Source organism: Mesoplodon mirus (assembly GCF_964341445.2).
Source record: "Mesoplodon mirus genome assembly, chromosome: 11".
Lineage (NCBI taxonomy): Eukaryota > Metazoa > Chordata > Mammalia > Artiodactyla > Ziphiidae > Mesoplodon > Mesoplodon mirus.
This window is the reverse complement of record NC_138987.1, coordinates 25,314,568-25,334,050: the sequence shown is the minus strand read 5'-3', so window position 1 is coordinate 25,334,050 and position 19,483 is coordinate 25,314,568. Positions and strand designations below refer to the sequence as shown.

Here is a 19,483-nt window from a genome sequence, read left to right as displayed (position 1 = left end):
GAGGATTTTTGCATCTATATTCATCAGTGATATTGGTCTCTAATTTTCTTTTTTTGTAGTACCTTTGTCTGGTTTTGGTATCAGGGTGATGGTGGCCTCAGAATGAGTTTGGGAGTGTTCCTTCCTCTGCAGTGTTTTGGAAGAGGTTGAGAAGGATGGGTGTTAGCTCTTCTCTAAATGTTTGATAGAATTCACCTGTGAAGCCATCTGGTCCTGGGCTTTTGTTTGTTGGAAGATTTTTAATCACAGTTTCAATTTCATTAGTTGTGATTGATCTGTTCATATTTTCTGTTTCTTCCTGGTTCAGTCTTGGAAGGTTATACCTTTCTAAGAATTTGTCCATTTCTTCCAGGTTGTCCATTTTATTGGCATAGAGTTGCTTGTAGTAGTCTCTTAGGATGCTTTGTATTTCTGTGGTGTCTGTTTAACCTCTCCTTTTTCATTTCTAATTTTATTGATTTGAGTCCTCTCCCTCTTTTTCTTGTTGAGTCTGGCTAATGGGTTATCAATTTTGTTTATCTTCTCAAAGAACCAGCTTTTAGTTTTATTGACCTTTGCTATTTGTTTTCTTTGTTTCTGTTTCATTTATTTCTGCTCTGATGTTTATGGTTTCTTTCCTTCTGCTAACTTTGGATTTTCTTTGTTCTTGTTTCTCTAGTTGCTTTAGGTGTAAGGTTAGATTGTTTACTTGAGATTTTTCTTGTTCCTTGAGGTAGGCTTGTATAGCTATATATACAAGCTTGTATACCTTGTATAGCTTCCCTCTTAGAATTGCTTTTGCTGCATCCCATAGGTTTGGGATCATTGTGTTTTCATTGTCATTTGTCTCGAGGTATTTTTTGATTTCCTCTTTGATTTCTTCAGTGATCTCTTGTTTATTTAGTAACGTATTGTTTAGCCTCCACGTGTTTGTGTTTTTTACTTTTTTTCACCTGTAATTCATTTCTAATCTCATAGTGTTGTGGTCAGAAAAGATGCTTGATATGATTTCAATTTTCTTAAATTTATTGAGGCTTGATTTTTTTTTTTTTAATTTTGCGGTACGCGGGCCTCTCACTGTTGTGGCCTCTCCCGTTGCAGAGCACAGGCTGCAGACGTGCAGGCTCAGCGGCCATGGCTCACGGGTCTAGCCGCTCCGCGGCATGTGGGGTCTTCCCGGACCGGGGCATGAACCCGTGTCCCCTGCATCTGCAGGCGGACTCTCAACCACTGCACCACCAGGGAAGCCCCGAGGCTTGATTTTTGACCCATGATGTGATCTGTCCTGGAGGATGTTCCATGTGCACTTGAGAACAAAGTGTAATCTGCTGTTTTTGGATGGAATGTCCTATAAATACCAATTAAATCTATCTGGTCTGTTGTGTCATTGAAAGCTTCTGTTTCCTTATTTATTTTCATTTTGGATGATCTGTCCATTGGTGTAAGTGAGGTGTTAAAGTCCCCCACTATTATTGTGTTACTGTCGATTTCCTCTTTTATGGCTGTTAGCAGTTGCCTTATGTATTGAGGTGCACCTACGTTGGGTGCATATATAATTGTTATATCTCCTTCTTGGATTGATCCCTTGATCACTAGGTAGTGTACTTCCTTGCCTCTTGTAACATTCTTTGTGTTAAAGTCTATTTTATCTGATATGAGTATTGTTACTCCAGCTTTCTTTTGATTTCCATTTGCATGGAATATCTTTTTACATCCCCTCACTTTCAGTCTGGATGTGTCCCTAGTCTGAAGTGGGTCTCTTGTAGACAGCATATATATGGGTTTTGTTTTTGTATCCATTCAGCAAGCCTGTGTCTTTTGGTTGGAGCATTTAATCCATTCACGTTTAAGGTAATTTTTGATATGTATGTTCCTATGACCATTTTCTTAATTGTTTTGGGTGTGTTTGTGTAGGTCCTTTTCTTCTCTTGTGTTTCCCACTTAGAGAAGTTCCTTTAGCATTTGTTGTAGAGCTGGTTTGGTGGTCCTGAATTCTCTTAGCTTTTGCTTGTCTGTAAAGCTTTTGATTTCTCCATGGAATCTGAATGAGATCCTTGCCCGGTAGAGTAATCTTGGTTGTAGGTTCTTCCCTTTCATCACTTTAAGTATATCATGCTACTCCCTTCTGGCTTGTAGAGTTTCTGCTGAGAAATCAGCTGTTAATCTTATGGGAGTTCTCTTGTATGTTATTTGTGGTTTTTCCCTTGTTACTTTCAGTAATTTTTCTTTGTCTTTAATTTTTGCCAGTTTGATTACTATGTGTCTCGGTGTGTTTCTCCTTGGGTTTATCCTGCCTGGGACTCTGTGTGCTTCCTGGACTTGGGTGGTTATTTCCTTTCCCATGTTAGGGAAGTTTTCGACTATAATCTCTTAGAACATTTTCTTGGGTCCTTTCTCTCTCTCTTCTCCTTCTGGGACCCCTATAATGCGAATGTTGTTGTGTTTAATGTTGTCCCAGAGGTCTCTTAGGCTGTCTTCATTTCTTTTTCCTTTATTCTGTTCCACAGCAGTGAATTCCACCATTCTGTCTACCAGGTCCGTTCTTGCCTCAGTTATTCTGCTATTGATTCTTTCTAGTGTATTTTTCATTTCAGTTATTGTATTGTTCATCTCTGTTTGTTCTTTAATTGTTCTAGGTCTTTGTTTAACATTTATTGCATCTTCTCGATCTTTGCCTCCATTCTTTTTCCGAGGTCCTGGATTATCTTCTCTATCATTGTTCTGAATTCTTTTTCTGGAAGGTTGCCTATCTCCACTTCATTTATTTGTTTTTCTGGGGTTTTATCTTGTTTCTTCATCTGGTACATAGCCCTCTGCCTTTTCATCTTGTGTGTCTTTCTGTGAATGTGGTTTTTGTTCCACAGGCTGCAGGATTGTAGTTCTTCTTGCTTCTGCTGGCTGCCCTCTGGTGGATGAGGCTATCTAAGAGGCTTGATGGAAGGGACTGGTGGTGGGTAGAGCTGTCTGTTGCTCTGGTGGGCAGAGGTCAGTAAAACTTTAATCCAGTTGACTGTTAATGGGTGGGGCTGGGTTCCCTCCTTGTTGGTTGTTTGGCCTGAGGCAACCCAACACTGGAGCCTACCTGGGTTCTTTGGTGGGGCTAATGACAGACTCTGGGAGAGCTCATGCCAAGGAGTACTTCCCAGAACTTTTGCTGCCAGTGTCCTTGTCCCCACGGTGAGCCACAGCCCCCTCCTGCCCGCCTCTGCAGGAGACCCTCCAACACTAGCAGGTAGGTCTGGTTCAGTCTCCCCTGGGGTCACTGCTCGTTCCCCTGGGTCCCAATGTACACACTACTTTGTGTGTGCCCTCCAAGAGTGGAGTCTCTGTTTCCCCCAGTCCTGTCAAAGTCCTGCAATCAATTCCCACTAGGCTTCAAAGTCTGATTCTCTAGGATTTCCTCCTCCTGTTTCCAGAACCCCAAGTTGGGAAGCTTGACATGGGGCTCAGAACCTTCGCTCCAGTGGGTGGACTTCAAGTGTTCTCCAGTCTGTGAGTCACCCACCCTGCAGTTATGGGATTTGATTTTACTGTGATTGCACCCCTCCTACCATCTCATTGTGGATTCTCCTTTGTCTTTGGTTGTGGGGTATCTTTTTTGGTGAGTTCCAGTGTCTTCCTGTTGATGACTGTCCAGCAGCTAGTTGTGATTCTGTTGTTCTCACAAGAGGGAGTGAAAGCATGTCCTTCTACTCTGCCATCTTGGTTCCTCCTATATTTTATTCTATTAATGTGATATATTACATTTAAAAATTTGTGTATGTTGAACCAATTTTGCATTCCAGGGATAAATCCCATTTGGTTGTAGTGTACAGTTGTTTTATTGTGTTCTTGAATTTAGTTTGCCAATATTTTCAGAATTTTTGCATCTATATTCATCAAGGATATTGATCCAAAGTTATCTTTTCTTATAGTATCCTTATCTGGTTTTGGTACTAGGGTAATGTTAGCTTTGCAGAATGAGTTTAGAAGTGTTCCCTCCTCTTCAATTTTTTTAAGCATTTGAGAAGGATTGGTATTAATTCTTCTTTAATTGTTAGAAAATTCACCAGTGAAGCTGTCTGGTTCTAGGGTTTTCTGTGTTGGGAGGCTTTTGATTACTGATTCAATTGCTTTCCTCATTATTGGTCTTTTCAGATTTTCTATTTCTTGCTGATTTTCTTGGTAGGTTGTGTGTTTCTAGAAATTTATCCATATCTTCTAGGTTATCTAATTTGTTGGCGTATAATTGTTCATAGCTTCTTATCCTATTTATTTCTGTAGTATCAGTTGTAATGTCTCCTCTTTCATTTCCAATTTTGAGTCCTCTCTTTTTTCTTAGTCTAGTTAAAGATTTGTCAGTTATGTTTATCTTTTCAAAAAACCCAGCTCTTGGTTTCATTGATCTTCTCTATTGTTTTTCTGGTCTCTATTTCATTTATTTCCACTCTGATCTTTATTATTTCCTTCCTTCTGCTAACTTTGGGCTTAAATTGTTCTTCTTTTTCTAGTTCCTTGAGATGTAAAGTTAGAGTGTTTGAGATCTTTCTAATTTCTTAATATATGCATTAATTTATATAAACTTTCCTCTCAGAACTGTTTCTGCTGCATTCCATAAGTTTTGATATGTTGTGTTCCCATTTTCATTTGTTTTGAAATAATTTTTAATTTCCCTTTTGATTTCTTCTTTGATCCGTCATTTGTTCAGAAATGTGTTTAGTTTCCACATGTTTTTATGTTTTACAGCTTTCTTCTTGTGGTAGATTTCTAGTTTCATACCACTGTGGTCAGAAAAGATAGTATGATTTCAATCATCTTATATTTGCTAAGATTTATTTTGTATCCTATCATATGATCTATCCTAGAGCATGTTCTATGTGCATTTGAGACGAATGTGTATTCTGTTGCTATTGGATGGAATGTTCTCTATATGTCTGTTTAGTCCATTTGGTTTAAAGTATGCCTCAATTCCAATGTTTGCTTGTTAATTTTCTGTGTGGATTGTTTGTCACTCACAGTGGGACACTGAAGTCCCCATTATTGTATTGTTGTCTGTTTCTCCTTGAGATCTGTTAATATAGTTGACCTTTGAACAACATGGAGGTTAGGGCCCCAACCATCTGCACAGTATCCACATGTAATTTTACAGTTTGCCCTTTATTTACATGGCTCCACATCCATGGATTCAGTCAACCACAGGTTATGTTGTACTGCAGTATGTATTTATTGAAAAAAATCCACATATAAGTGAATTTGTGCACTTTGAACCTGTTCTTCAGGGGTCAACTGTTTTTGCCTAATATATTTAAGAGTCAACTGTATTTGCTTAATATATTTAAGTGCTCCGGCATTGGGGGCAAATGTATTTATGATCGTTATATCTTCTTGGTGTATTGACCTCATTTATTATTATATAATGAACTTATTTGTCTCTTCTTTCTTACTGTTGTTGGCTTGAAGCCTATTTTGTCTGATATAAGTATGGGTTCCTCCCCTTTCTTTTGGTTTCCACTTACCTGAAATATCTTTTTCCATTCCTTGACTTTGAGCTTATGTTTGTCTTTAGAGCTGAAATGTGTCTCCAAAAGGCAGCATATAGTTGGGTAGTTTTTCAAAAATTTATTTTACTGAAGTATAACTGGTCTACAGTTGGTGTTAATTTTGTGTACAGCAAAGTGATTCAGTTATACATATATATACATTCTTTTTATATTCTTTTCCATTATGGTTTATCTCAGGATAGTGAATATAGTTCCCTATGCTATACAGTAGGACCTTGTTGTTTTTCCATTCTATATATAATAGTTTGCATCTGCTAATCCCAAACTCCCAATCCATCCCTCCCCCAACCCCATACCCCTTGGCAACCACAAGTCTGTTTCTGTTTCATAGATAAGTTCATTTGTGTCATATTTTGGATTCCACATATAAATGATATCATATGGTATTTGTCTTTCTCTTTCTGTCTTACTTCAGTTAGTATGATAATCTCTAGGTCCATCCATGTTGCTGAAAATGGTATTATTCCATTCTTTTTTATGGCTGAGTAGTATTTCATTGTATGTATGTACCACATCTTCTTTATCCAGTCATCTGTCAGTGGACATTTAGGTTGTTTCCATGTCTTGGATATTATGCATAGTGCTGCTATGAATATAGGGGTGCATGTTTCTTTTTGAATTATAATTTTGTCCCATTATATGCCTAGGAGTGGGATTGCTGGATCATATGGCAACTCTAGTTTTTTGAGGAACTTCCATATTGTCTTCCATAGTGGCTCACCAATTTACATTCCCACCAACAGAAGGAGGGCTCCTTTTTCTCCACACCCTCTCCAATATTTATTATTTGTAGACTTTTTGATGATGGCCATTCTGACCACTGTGAGGTGGTACCTCGTAGTAGTTTTGATTTGCATTCTCTAATAATTAGTGATGTTGAGCATCTTTTCGTGTGCCTCTTGGCCATCTGTATGTCCTCTTTGGAGAAATGTCTATTTAGGTCTTCTGCCCATTTTTCGATTGGGTTATTGTTTCTTTGTTATTGAGTTGTACAAGCGGTTTGTATATTTTGGAAATTAAGCCCTTGTCGGTCACATCATTTGCAAATATTTTCTCCCAGTCCGTAGGTTGTCTTTTTGTTTTGTTTACGGTTTCCTTTGCTGTGCAAAAGCTTATAAGTTTGAATAGGTCCCATTTGTGTATTTTTGCTATTTCTATTGCCTTGGGAGACTGAGTTGGGTCTTGTTTTTTTCATTCATCCAGCCACTCTGTGCCTCTGTATTGGTGAGTTCAATCCATTTCCATTTCCATTTACATTTAGTGATTATTGATATGTAATGACTTACTACTGCCTTCTTACCTTTTGCCTTCTGGTTGTTTTATATCTTTATTGTTCCTTTTCCCCTGTGTTTCTGCCTACCTCTGTAAGTTGGTGGTTTTCCATGGTGATATGCTCAGTCTATCCCTTTTGTATGTTTGTTGAATCAGCTCCAGACTTTTGCTTTGAGGTTACCGATAAGCTTACATACATCTCATAGGTAAAATAGTCCATTTTATGCTGATAGCAACTTATCTTCATTTGCCTACAAAGGCTCCACCCTTTTACATTTTTGATGTCACAATTTACCTCTTTCTATGCTGTGCATTTGTTAACAGATTATAGTAGCTGTAGTTATTTTTAATGATCTTTTCCTTTAACCTTTATAGTAAAGTGGTTAATATACCATTCTAATACAGAGTTACCATTTTGTGATTGTTTATTTTTTCACCGTTATCATTGTTGTATATTTTCATATGCTTTTGTGTCACTGATTAGTGTATTTTCATCTCAGCTTGAAGGACTTATTTCAACATTTCTTGCAAGGCAAGTCTAATGGTGGTGAACTCCCTTAGCTTTTGTTTGGGAAAGCCTTTATTTCTCCTCCATAGCTGAAGGATAATTTTGCTGGATAAAGTATTCTTTGGCTGTCAATTTTTATCTTTCAGCACTTTGAATATGTCATTCTACTCTCTCCTGGACTATAGAATTTCTGCTGAGAAATTCACTGACATCCTAATTAGGGTTCCTTTGAAGGTTAGTTTTTTCCCCTAGCTGCCTTTAAGATTCATTATAATGTGTGATGGTTTCATTAATGTGCTTGGAGAAGGTCTTTTTGCATTGAGGTAATAGGGTGTTCTGGTAGCTTTGTGGACTTGTATGTCCCATTTCTTCTCCAGGTTTGGGAAGTCCCCAGTTAATATTTTTAAAATAAACTCTCTGCCTCTTCTCTCTTTTTCTTCTGGCACACCAATTATTCTTAGATTTGTCTTTCTGATAGAATCTAATAGTTTTCATAGGGTTTCTTCATTTTAAAAAAAATCTAATTTCTCTGTCTTCTTGTGACTGAATAATTTCTATATTCCTATACTCCAAGTCATTTATTCTTTCTTCCATCTGGTCTGTCTTATTACCTGTGATCTCTGTTGCATTCTTCATCTCATTTATTGAATTCTTCAGCTCCAGAATTTGGTCTCTTTTACAATTTCAATCTCTTTGGTAAGGAACTCCTTCTGTTCATTAATTTTATTCCTAAGTTCACTGAATTGCCTTCCCATGTTTTCTTGTAGCTCAATGAATTTCTTCATAACATCTATTTTGAATTCTTTATCACTTCGAGTGCAACATTATTTTTCTTTACGAAACACTGTATTTCCTTGATTTTTCAGTGTTTGACCATATGCACTTCTGCGTTCACATTTGAAGTAACAGACACCTTCCCCAGTTAAGAATTTATACTTACTTTGCTTTCAATAGGTTATAAGCCTAGTAACTTTTATTGTATGCCAGACATATAGAAGCTCTAGATCAAGGTTCAGCAAACTACAGCCTGAAGGCCAAATCTGAATAGCTCTCTGCTTTGTTTCTGTTCCTTTTTTAAACCCACCTGTGAGCTAAGCATAGTTTTTACATTTTAAGTAGTTATATAAATACTTATACAACCATTTAAAATATAATAGCCTCTGGGGAGGGGGAAGGGTAAGCTGTGACAAAGTGAAAGAGCGGCATGGACATATATACACTACCAAACGTAAGGTAGATAGCTAGTGGGAAGCAGCCGCATAGCACAGGGAGATCAGCTTGGTGCTTTGTGACCGCCTGGAGGGGTGGGATAGGGAGGGTGGGAGGGAGACGCAAAAGGGAGGGGATATGGGAACATATGTATATGTATAACTGATTAAATTTGTTATAAAGCAAAAAAATATATATAAAATATAATAGCCTCAATCTTGCCTTGCCTCTTGGCCCCCCAAAGCCTAAAGTATTTACTACTAGCCCTTTAAGAACAAGTTATTAATCTCTGCTCTCAGTGTTCTTTTCCAGCAGAAAAGGTTCCTCATCTTGCGCTTAGGCAGCTAAAGAAAGAGAGGATCACTCCAATGTGGTCACGAGTTAAGCCAGGCTCGTAATGGGGTACAGTAAATTTGTAAAGCTCAGTCCACCTCTCTGGCTGTGACTGAGAACGTGGTGGGCCTTTATCTTGGCCCTGAAAGACCACAAGAGGCTCAGTTCTGTCCTTGGGGAGGTTTTGCAGTTAGTTCCTTAGCCTCTTGCCCACATCTTCAAAATATTACATTATTAGAGATGAAGAATGGCTCTAAATAAGATAAAATTTCAACTCAACAGTAAGCAAGCTAGAATAATCCTAAATTGTTTGCACATAACACAGTTTCAAAATATATAAAGTAAAAGTTGACAGAACTAGAAGGAGCATAAGATAAATTCCCAGGTTGACTGTGGACCCTTTTCTTCGTAACTAATAGATAAAATAGACAAAGTTTAATAGGACATATACAATTTGAACAACACAATTAACCTTGCCAATTGACAGACAACATTATCCTCAACAACTGCAGAACACACTTGAAGCACTTATCTAAATAGTCAATATGCATAAAGGGCATAAAGCAAATCTCAACATATATTAATAGCCTAAAATAACACAGAGTATCCTTTGACCACAGTAGAATTAGAAGAAAAAAGTTTGATGTCGGTTGGAGACAAGATGGTGGAGTAGAAGCACTTGAGCTTGCCTCCTCGCATGAAACCACCAAAATCACAGCTAACTGCTGAACAACCATGGACAAAAAAGATTGGAACCTATGAAAAAAGATATTCTACATCCAAAGACAAAGAAGAGGCCACAACAGGACGGTAGGAGGGGTGCATTCATGATACAGTCAAATTCCATACCCACCAGGTGAGTGACCCACAAACTGGAAAATAATTATATCACAGAGGTTCTCCCACAGGAGTAAGAGTTATAAGCCCCGAGTCAGGCTCCCCAGTCTAGGGGTCTGGCATTAGGAGGAGGAGCCCCCCAGAGCATTTGGCTTTGAAGGCCAGTGGGACTAGATTGCAGGAACTCCTCAGGGGAAATAGAAACTCCACTCTTGGAGGGTGCACAGAAGGTCTTGTGTGCACTGGGACCCAGAAAAAAAAGCAGTGACTTCATAGGCGCCTGGGCCAGATCTACCTGCTGGTCTTGGAGGGTTTCCTGGAGTGGTGGGGGTGGCTTACTGTAGCGACAGGGACACTGGTGGTGGAGGTAACAAGGAGTATTCATTGGCGTGAGCTCTGCTGGAGACTGCTGTTTTGTCACCAAGACCTGATGACCACCCAAAAGCCAGTAGGCTCCAGTGCTGAGATGCCTCAGGCCAAACAACCAACAGGGCAGAAACACAGCCCCACCCATCAGCAGACAGGCTGCTTAAAGTCTTCCTGAGCACACAGCTACCTCTAAACACACCCCTAGACATGGCCCTGCCCAACAGAGGGATAAGACCCAGCTCCACCCACTAGTAGGCAGGAACCAGTCCTTCCCACCAGGAAGTCTGCACAAGCCTCTTAGACCAGCCTCACCCACCAGGAGACAGACACCAGAAAAAAGGAACTACAATCCTGCAGAATAGAGACCACAAACACAAAGTCAGACAAAATGAGACAGCAAAGAACTATGTTTCAGACAAAGGAAAAAGATAAAACCCCAGAACAACAACTAAGTGAAGTGGAGATAGATAGGCAATGTACCCAAAAAAGAATTCAGAGTAATGATAGTAAAGGTGATCCAAGATCTCAGAAAAAGAATGGAGGCATAGACCGAGAAGATACAAGAAATGTTTAACAAAGAGCTAGAGGTTATAAAGAGCAAACAAACAGAGTTGAACAATACAATAACTGAAATGAAAAATACACTAGAAGGAATCAACAGCAGAATAAGTAAGGCAAAAGAACGGATAAGTGAGCTGGAAGACAGAATGGTGGAAATCACTGCCATGGAGCAGAATAAAGAAAAATGAGTGAAAAGAAATGAAGACAGTCTAAGAGACCTCTGGGACAACATTGAATGCACGAACATTTGCATAATAGGGGTCCCAGAAGGAGAAGAGAGAGAAAGGGCCTGAGAAAATGTTTGAAGAGATAATAGCTGAAAACTTCCTAACAGGGGAAAGGAAACAGTCACCCAAGTCCAGGAAGTGCAGAGAGGCCCATACAGGATAAAACCAAGGAGGAACACGCACACAGTAATCAAACTGACAAAAATTAAAGACAAAGAGAAAATATTAAAGGCAACAAGGGAAAAGCAACAAATAACTTATAAGGGAATCCCCATAAGGGTATCAGCTGATTTCTCAGCAAAAACTGTGCAGGCCAGAAGGGAGTGGCATGATATATTTCAAGTGATGAAAGGGAAGAACCTACAACCAAGAGTACTCTACCCAGCAAGGCTCTTGTTCAGATTTGACAGAGAAATCAAAAGCTTTACAGGCAAGCAAAAGCCAAGAGAATTCAGCACCACCAACCCAGCTTTACAACAAATGCTAAAGGAATTTCTCTAGGTGGAAAGAAAAGGCCACAACTAGAAACAAGAAAATTACAAATGGGAAAGCTCACCAGTAAAGGCAAACATACAGTAAAGGTAGGAAACCATCTAAACACAAATAGGATATCAAAACCAGCACCTGTGAGAAGAGGAGTGTACAGATGCAGGATATTGGAAATGCATTTGAAATGTACAGACCAGAAACTTAAAATAATCTTCTGTATATATATAGACTGCTATATCAAAACCTCATGGGAACCACAAACTGAAAATCTTCAATAGGTAAACACACAAAAAAGAAAAAGCATTCCAAACACAACACTAAAGATAGTCATCAAACCACAAGAGAAGAAAACAAAAGAGGAAGGGAAGAAAAAAGAACTACAAAACCAAATCCAAAACAATTAACAAAATGGCAGTAAGAACATACATATTGGTAACTACCTTAAATGCAAATGGATTAAATGTGCCAAACATAAGACGTAGACTGGCTGGCTGGATACAAAAACAAGACCTGTATATATGCTGTCTACAAGAGACCCAATTCAGATCTGTGGACACATATAGACTGAAACTAAGAGGATGGAAAAAGGTATTACATGCAAGTGTTAATCTAAAGAAAGCTGGAGTAGCAATACTCATATCAGACAAATTAGACTCTAAAATAAAGACTGCTATAAGAGACAAAGAATGACACTACATAATGGTCAAGGGATTGATCCAAGAAGAAGATATAACAATTGTATACATGTGCCCAACACAGGAGCATAAGGCAAATGCCAATAGCCATAAAACGAGAAATGGACAGTAACACAAAACAGTGGGGGACTTTAACACCCCACTTACATCAATGGACAGATCATCCAGACAGAAAATCAGTAAGGAAACACAGGCCTTAAATGACATATTAGACCAGATGGACTTAATTTATATAGAGCATTTCATCTGAAAGCAGCAGAATACACATCCTTTTTAAGTGTACGTGGAACATTCTCCAGGATAGATTACATGCTGGGCCATAAAGCAAGCCTTGGTAAATTAAAGAACATTGAAGTCATATCAAGCATCTTTTCTGACCACAACACTATGAGATTAGAAATCAACTACAAGGAAAAAAAAAAAAAAACTGTAAGAAGCCAGTGACAGCAGGATAGCCAGAAAATCCTCAAATATTTTGATATTAAGCAACACATTTCTAAAAAAAACCCCATAGGTCAAAAATAAACTACAATGGCAATTAGCAAATGCCTTGATGATGAAAATATAGCATATCAAAACTTATAGGATCCAGCTATGAAGCAGTATTCTTAGAGAAAATCATAGTTCTAAATGCCTAAATTAGAAAAAGAAGAAAAGTAGAAAATCAGTTATTTAAGCTTCCATCTGAAGATGTTTGGAAAAGAGAAAATTAGGCCCAAAGAAAGAATAAGGCAGGAAATAAAAGCAGAAATAAATGAAAAAATTAATAAACCTCTAGCCAGATTGTTAAAGGAAAAAAGCAAAAAGCACAAACTATGAAAGTATAAATGAAAAAGAGAACATCACTACAGACCTTATGTACATTAAAAGTTCATAAGAGTATTATAAACAACTTTATTCCACTAAATGTGAAAATTTAGATGAAACATAAGTTTCCTGAAAAACACAACTAAACCACAGACTACTGAAATGGTTACTTGAAGAAATAGAAAATCTGAATAGTCATATATCTATTAACTAAATTAAATCTATAATTAGAAACTTTCCTACAAAACACATTTCAGGTCCAGCTGACAAAAGATTCATATCCAGAATATATAAATAAGTTCTAAAATCACTAAGAAAGAGAAACAGAACAGAATCATGGGCCTGAATGGGAATTCACGAAAGAGGATACCCAAATGACCAGAAACATATGAAAAGGTATTCAGCATTTTAAGTTGCCATGAAATTTCAAATTAAAATAATGATGAGGTACTTACTACTACATACGAACCAGAATGGCCAAAATTTAAAAAGACTGACACTAACAAGTTTTAGTGAGTATGTGGAATAACTGAAGCTCTTATATTGCTAGTTGGAGTTTTGAAAACTGTTTGCAGGTGTCTACCGAAGATCCACAAATGCATACATTATGATGGCCACTCCACTGGTAACTCCACTCTTGCATAAATTCCCAACAGAAATACATACAAACGTTAACCAAAACCCATGTTCATAGCAATATTGTTTGTAAGAACCCAAACCTAGAAATAACTCACAAATCTATCACCAGTAGAATGGATGGGTAAATAGTGGTGAATTCCTGTTTTCAGGGGTCTAGAAGATCTGCAGACTCACAAACTAGTTCATCCACTGGCACACTGATGCCTGCACATCCACAAGTAAGTTTGCCTCTTTTTTTTTTTTTTTTTGACTGAAGTTTGACAGAGGCTTTGATTCTTATTAAAATGCAACTATCTAGCTCATTAATTCTTAGCAGTGCTCAGAAGTCCATTTCATGATATGGGAAAGGATTGAGGGATTGGTGGGGGAAGGGGAGAAAGATGGAATGGAAAGTATCTGGTATTGGAAATGAAAAAAAAACTACATGTGACTAAGGAAAGATGGAGGTGGGTATCAAAGACAAACTCCCTTGTTTCATAATTTTGCTTCAGGTACACATTCTACGAATACTATACAAAAATGAAAATGAAATCTTACCTGTAGCAACGTGGAAGAATCTTATAAATATGATATTGAATGGAATAAGCCATTTACAAAAGAAAATGTATAATTCCATTTCTATAGAGACTTAAAAAAAAATTAGAAGTCAGGAAAGTGGTTGGGGAGGGTGTTATACCTGGGAGAGGCAACAAGGGAGCCTTCTTTGATACTGATAATATCCTATTTCTTGATGTAGCTCACAGGATGACAAACGTTTTCTGTAAAGAGACAGATAGTAAATATTCCAGGTTTTGTGGGCCATAAAGTCTCTGTCACAACTAATCAGCTCTGCTGCTGTAGTGCAAAAGTAACTACAGATAATATGTAGAGGCCTGGAGACGAGATGGCAGGGTAGAAGGACTTGAGCTTACCTCCTCTCATGAAGACACCAAAATCACAGCTAACTGCTGAACAACCCTCAACAAAAAAGACACAATACCACCAAAAAAGGTATTCTACACCCAGAAACAAAGAAGAAGCCACAACAAGACTGTAGGAGGGGCACTTTCATGATATAAACAAATCCCATACCTGCTGGGTGGGCAACCCACAAACTGGAAAATAATTATATCGTAGGGGTTCTCCCATAGGAATGAGAGTTCTGAGCCCTATGTCAAGCTCCACAGCCTAGGTAGGGGTCTGGCATCAGGAGGAGGAGCCCCCAGAGCATTTGACTTTGAAAGCCAGCAGGGCTTGAGTGAAGGAGCTCCACAGGTGTGGGAGAAACAGGGACTCCACTCTTGGAGGGTGCACACAATGTTTCACATGCACTAAGACCCAGGGCAAAGCAGTGACTCCATACGAGCCTGGGCCAGACCTACCTGCGGGTCTTGGAGGGTCTCCTGGGGAGGCGGGGGTCAGCTGTGGCTCACTGTGGGGGCAAGGACACTGGTGGCAGATGCTTTTTGGCACTGAGACCTGGCCCCACCCAACAGCCTGCAGGCTCCAGTGCTGGGATGCCTCAGGCCAAACAACCAGCAGGGTGGGAACACACACAGCCCCACCCATCAGCAGATAGGCTGCCTAAAGTCGTCCTGAGCAAATCGGTCAGTGTGATACACCACATCAACAAATTGAAGAATAAAAACCATATGATCATCTCAGTAGATGCAGAAAAAGCTTTTGATAAAATTCAACACCCAATTATGATAAAAACTCTCCAAAAAGTGGGCATAGAGGGAACGTACATCAATATTATAAAGGCCATATATGACAAACCCACTGCTAACATCATACTCAACAGTGAAAGGCTGAAAGCATTTCCTCTAAGATCAGGAACAAGACAAGGATGTCCACTCTCACTACTTTTATTCAACATAGTTTTGGAAGTCCTAGGCAATGGCAATCAGAGAAGAAAAAGAAATAAAAGGAATCCAAATTGGAAAAGAAGTAAAACGATCACTGTTTGCAGATGACATGATACTATACATAGAAAATCCTAAAGATGCTTCCAGAATAGTACTAGATCTCATCAATGAATTTGGTAAGGTTGCAGGATACAAAGTTAATACACAGAAATCTGTTGCATTTCTATACACTAACAATGAAAGATCAGAAGGAGAAATTAAGGAAACAATCCCATTTATCATCACATCAAAAAGAATAAAATCCTAGGAATAAACCTACCTAAGGAGGCAAAAGACCTGTACTCTGAAAACTATAAGATGCTGATGAAAGAAAATGAAGATGACACAAACAGATGGAAAGATAATATACCATGTTCTTGGACTGGAAGAATCAATATTGTCAAAATGACTATACTATCCAAGGCAACCTACAGATTCAATTCAATCCTTATTAAATTACCAGTGGCATTTTTCACAGAACTAGAACAAAAATATTTTAAATGTGTATGGAAACACAAAAGACCCTGAATAGCCAAAGCAATCCTGAGAAAAGAAAATGGAGCTGGAGGATTCAGGCTCCCTGACTTCAGACTATACTACGATCAAAACAGGGTGGCACTAGCACAAAAACAGAAATATAGATCAATGGAACAGTATAGAAAGCCCAGGAATAAACCCATGCACCTATGGTCAATCTATGGCAGAGGAGGCAAGAATATACAATGGAGAAAAGACAGTCTCTTCAATAAGTGGTGCTGGGAAAACTGGACAGCTACATGTAAAAGAAAGAAACTAGAACATTTTCTAACACTATAAACAAAAATAAACTCAAAATGGATTAAAGACCTAAATGTAAGACCAGGTACTATAAACCTCTTAGAGGAAAACATATGCAGAACACTCTTTGACATAAATTGCAGCAAGATCTTTTTCGATCTACCTCCTACAGTAATGAAAATAAAAACAAAAATAAACAAATGGGACCTAATTAAACTTAAAAGCTTTTGCACAGCACAGGAAACCATAAACAAAATGAAAAGACAACCCTTAATGGGAGAAAATATTTACAAACGAAGTGACCTACAAGGGATTAGTCGCCAAAATATACAAATAGCTCATGGAACTGAATATCAAAACAAAAAAACACAACCCAGTCAAAAAATGGGCAGAAGATCTAAATAGACATTTCTCCAAAGCCGACATACAGATGGCCAACAGGCACATGAAAAGACTCTCAACATCACTATTTATTAGAGAAATGCAGATCAAAACTACAATGAGGAATCACCTCACACTGGTCAGAATGACTGTCATCAAAGTCTACAAACAATAAATGCTGGAGAGGGTGTGGAGAGAAGGGAACCCTCCTACACAGTTGGTGGGAATGTAAATTGGTACAGCCACTATGGAGAACAGTATGGAGGTTCCTTAAAAAACTAAAAGTAGAATTACCATACAACCCAGCAATCCTGGGCATATATCTGGAGAAAACCATAATTCAAAAAGATACATGCACCCCAATGTTCATTGCAGCACTATATACAATGGCCAAGACATGGAAGCAACCTAAATGTCCATCAACAGAGGAAAGGATAAAGAAGATGTGGTACATATATACAATGGAATATTACTTGGCCATAAAAAAGAATGAAATAATGCCATCTGTAGCAACATGATGGACCCAGAGAATATGGTGCTTAGTGAAATAAGTCAGACAGAGAAAGACAAGTGCTATATGATATCACAAGTGGAATCTAAAAAGATGATACAAATGAACTTATTTCCTAAACAGAAAGAGACTCACAGACTTCAGAAACAAACTTATGGTTACCAAAGGGGAAGGTGGGGAGGAGGGATAAATTAGGAGTTTGGGATTCACATATACACACGACTATATATGAAATAGATAATCAACAAGAACCTACTGTATAGCACAGGGAACTCTACGTAATAATCTATATGGGAAAAGAATCTGAAAAAGAATGGATATATGTATATGTATAACTGAACCACTTTGCTGCACACCCAAAACTAACACAACATTGTAAATCAACTGTAATATAAAATAAAAATTAAATTAAAAAACTGTAGATAATGTGCAAATAAATGGATATTGCTGTGTTTCAATAGAATGTTATTTACAAAGCCAGGCAGTGGACTGGCTTTGGGTCTGAGGGCAGGAGTGTGTTAACCCCTCACCTACATAGATTGGTTACATTTGTGCATAAATTTGTGAATATTTATTGATCTGTACACTTTTGATTTATATGCTTTTCTCACTATATATTCTACTTCAACGAATACATTTTAAAAATATAACAAAGCAGGAAAGTCATTAAGAAAATAACAAAAACAACAAGAACAGAAGCAAGCAGTTAGGGTTCACTGGTCTGCTTGTAATGCTGCTTCTGAGATTTGTTTCTTGCTGCAAAGATACTGGAGTATTTGGAGCACTACCAGTTCTTTTCATGCACTCTATATACCAACATTATTGTTCATTTCCTTCTTTATGGGAGGAGAATCCATTAAGAGACCTCCAAGTGGTTAGTTCCCTTAATGAATTCCCTTTATTAAGTGTCATTATTACTTCCCAAATTGATTTCTTCTCCAAGTTATATCATTCTGCCATTCTATAATTGAAACTCTAAAAACATTGGTAGGTACTTAGGACATAAGCAATCTAAGAAACATTAAGTATCAACTCTACTACTGCTTTAATTTTCAGATTTGCCCAGAAAGAACTTCTTTCAGAAGTAATGTATCTTGCCACCCCTACCCCCACTTTCACCCCAATGTTACAGAGCTTAAACATAATTAGAAAAAAAGAGAAAAGCTATCCACGCTCAGTGTATCTGCTAAGGGATTTTGTTAAGCTTTTCTCCCCTGGAAGATAAGAAGAATAGAAAAATAATAATAATGACATGGATGACATATATCAAGTACTTACTATGAGCCAGGCATCGTTCTAAGCCCTTTCCATGTGTTAATTTATTTAATCCACATAAAAATGCTCTGAAGCGGTTACTTTTTTATCCCCATTGTAGAGAAGAGGAAAGTGAGACAAAGAGTTTAAGTAATTGCCCAAGTTTTCACAGTTAATAAGTGAGGGACTGGGATTTGAACTCAGGTAATCTGTTTCTAAAGCTCATGCTCTCAGATACATGCTAAAATAAGTAGCTTGGATTTGATCATAGAGAAATCAGATTCCTTCAATAGAAGTGTAGCATAGCTTAAGCATTCCCAGCTTCCTGCCACCCCCTCAAGGGAAATGACTGTCCCCAGTCTACCCCCTACTGACTCATACTGCAGCATCTATGCCACTTTATTGCACTTACCTTTTATATCTCTGACTTTCCCCCACTGTGCACTCTTTCAGAGCTGGGACTGTGCCTGATTCCTTGTATCGCTAGTGTCAAACATAATGTCTGCCTGGACATAACATGGCTCAAAAGATGTCTGCTGGATACAAACTACTATATATAAAATAGATAAACAACAAGGTCCTACTGTATAGCACAGGGAACTATATTAAATATCTTATAATAAACTATAATAGAAAGGAATATGAAAAAGAATGTTTATATTCTTTTATGTATATATGTATAACTGAATCACTTTGCCATACACCTGAAACTAACACAACATTGTAAATTAACTAAAATAAAAAAAAAACATGTCTGATGAGTGAATGAATCAATCACACCATGAGTGATCACTCCTTTTTCTTTGGTTCACCAAGTTTTCAGCTCTTTTTTTTCTGGTGATTTATTACAAGGGACAGGACGCAATGTCATGAAGAATGTGAAGTGACTTGGCACTATTTCTGTCAATAAAGCTTCTTAAAGCAAGAACACCCTTCCTCTGCATTTAGCTCAAGAATCCCCCCATACTGCTAGCCTCGATGATAATGGTGTATGTCTAGTTAAATGTAGCTAGAATTTACATTTATAATTAATAGGCTAAAACAGACAACAAGGTCCTACTCTATAGCACAGGGAACTATATTCAATATCCTATGATAAACCATTATGGAAAAGAATATGAAAAGAATTATAACTGAGTCACTTTGCTGTACAGCAGAAATTAACACATTGTAAATTAACTATACTTCAATAAAATTTTTAAAAATCAG

The 19,483-nt window shown here is 37.9% G+C and overlaps 1 protein-coding gene across 1 annotated transcript in view; it reads right to left on the bottom strand.

Annotated features, from left to right (window-relative positions):
• Nucleotides 1–19,483, bottom strand: part of ANO4 (anoctamin 4) — a 422,302-nt gene that overhangs the window by 40,765 nt on the left and 362,054 nt on the right. The gene's annotated exons all lie outside the window — the stretch shown is intronic.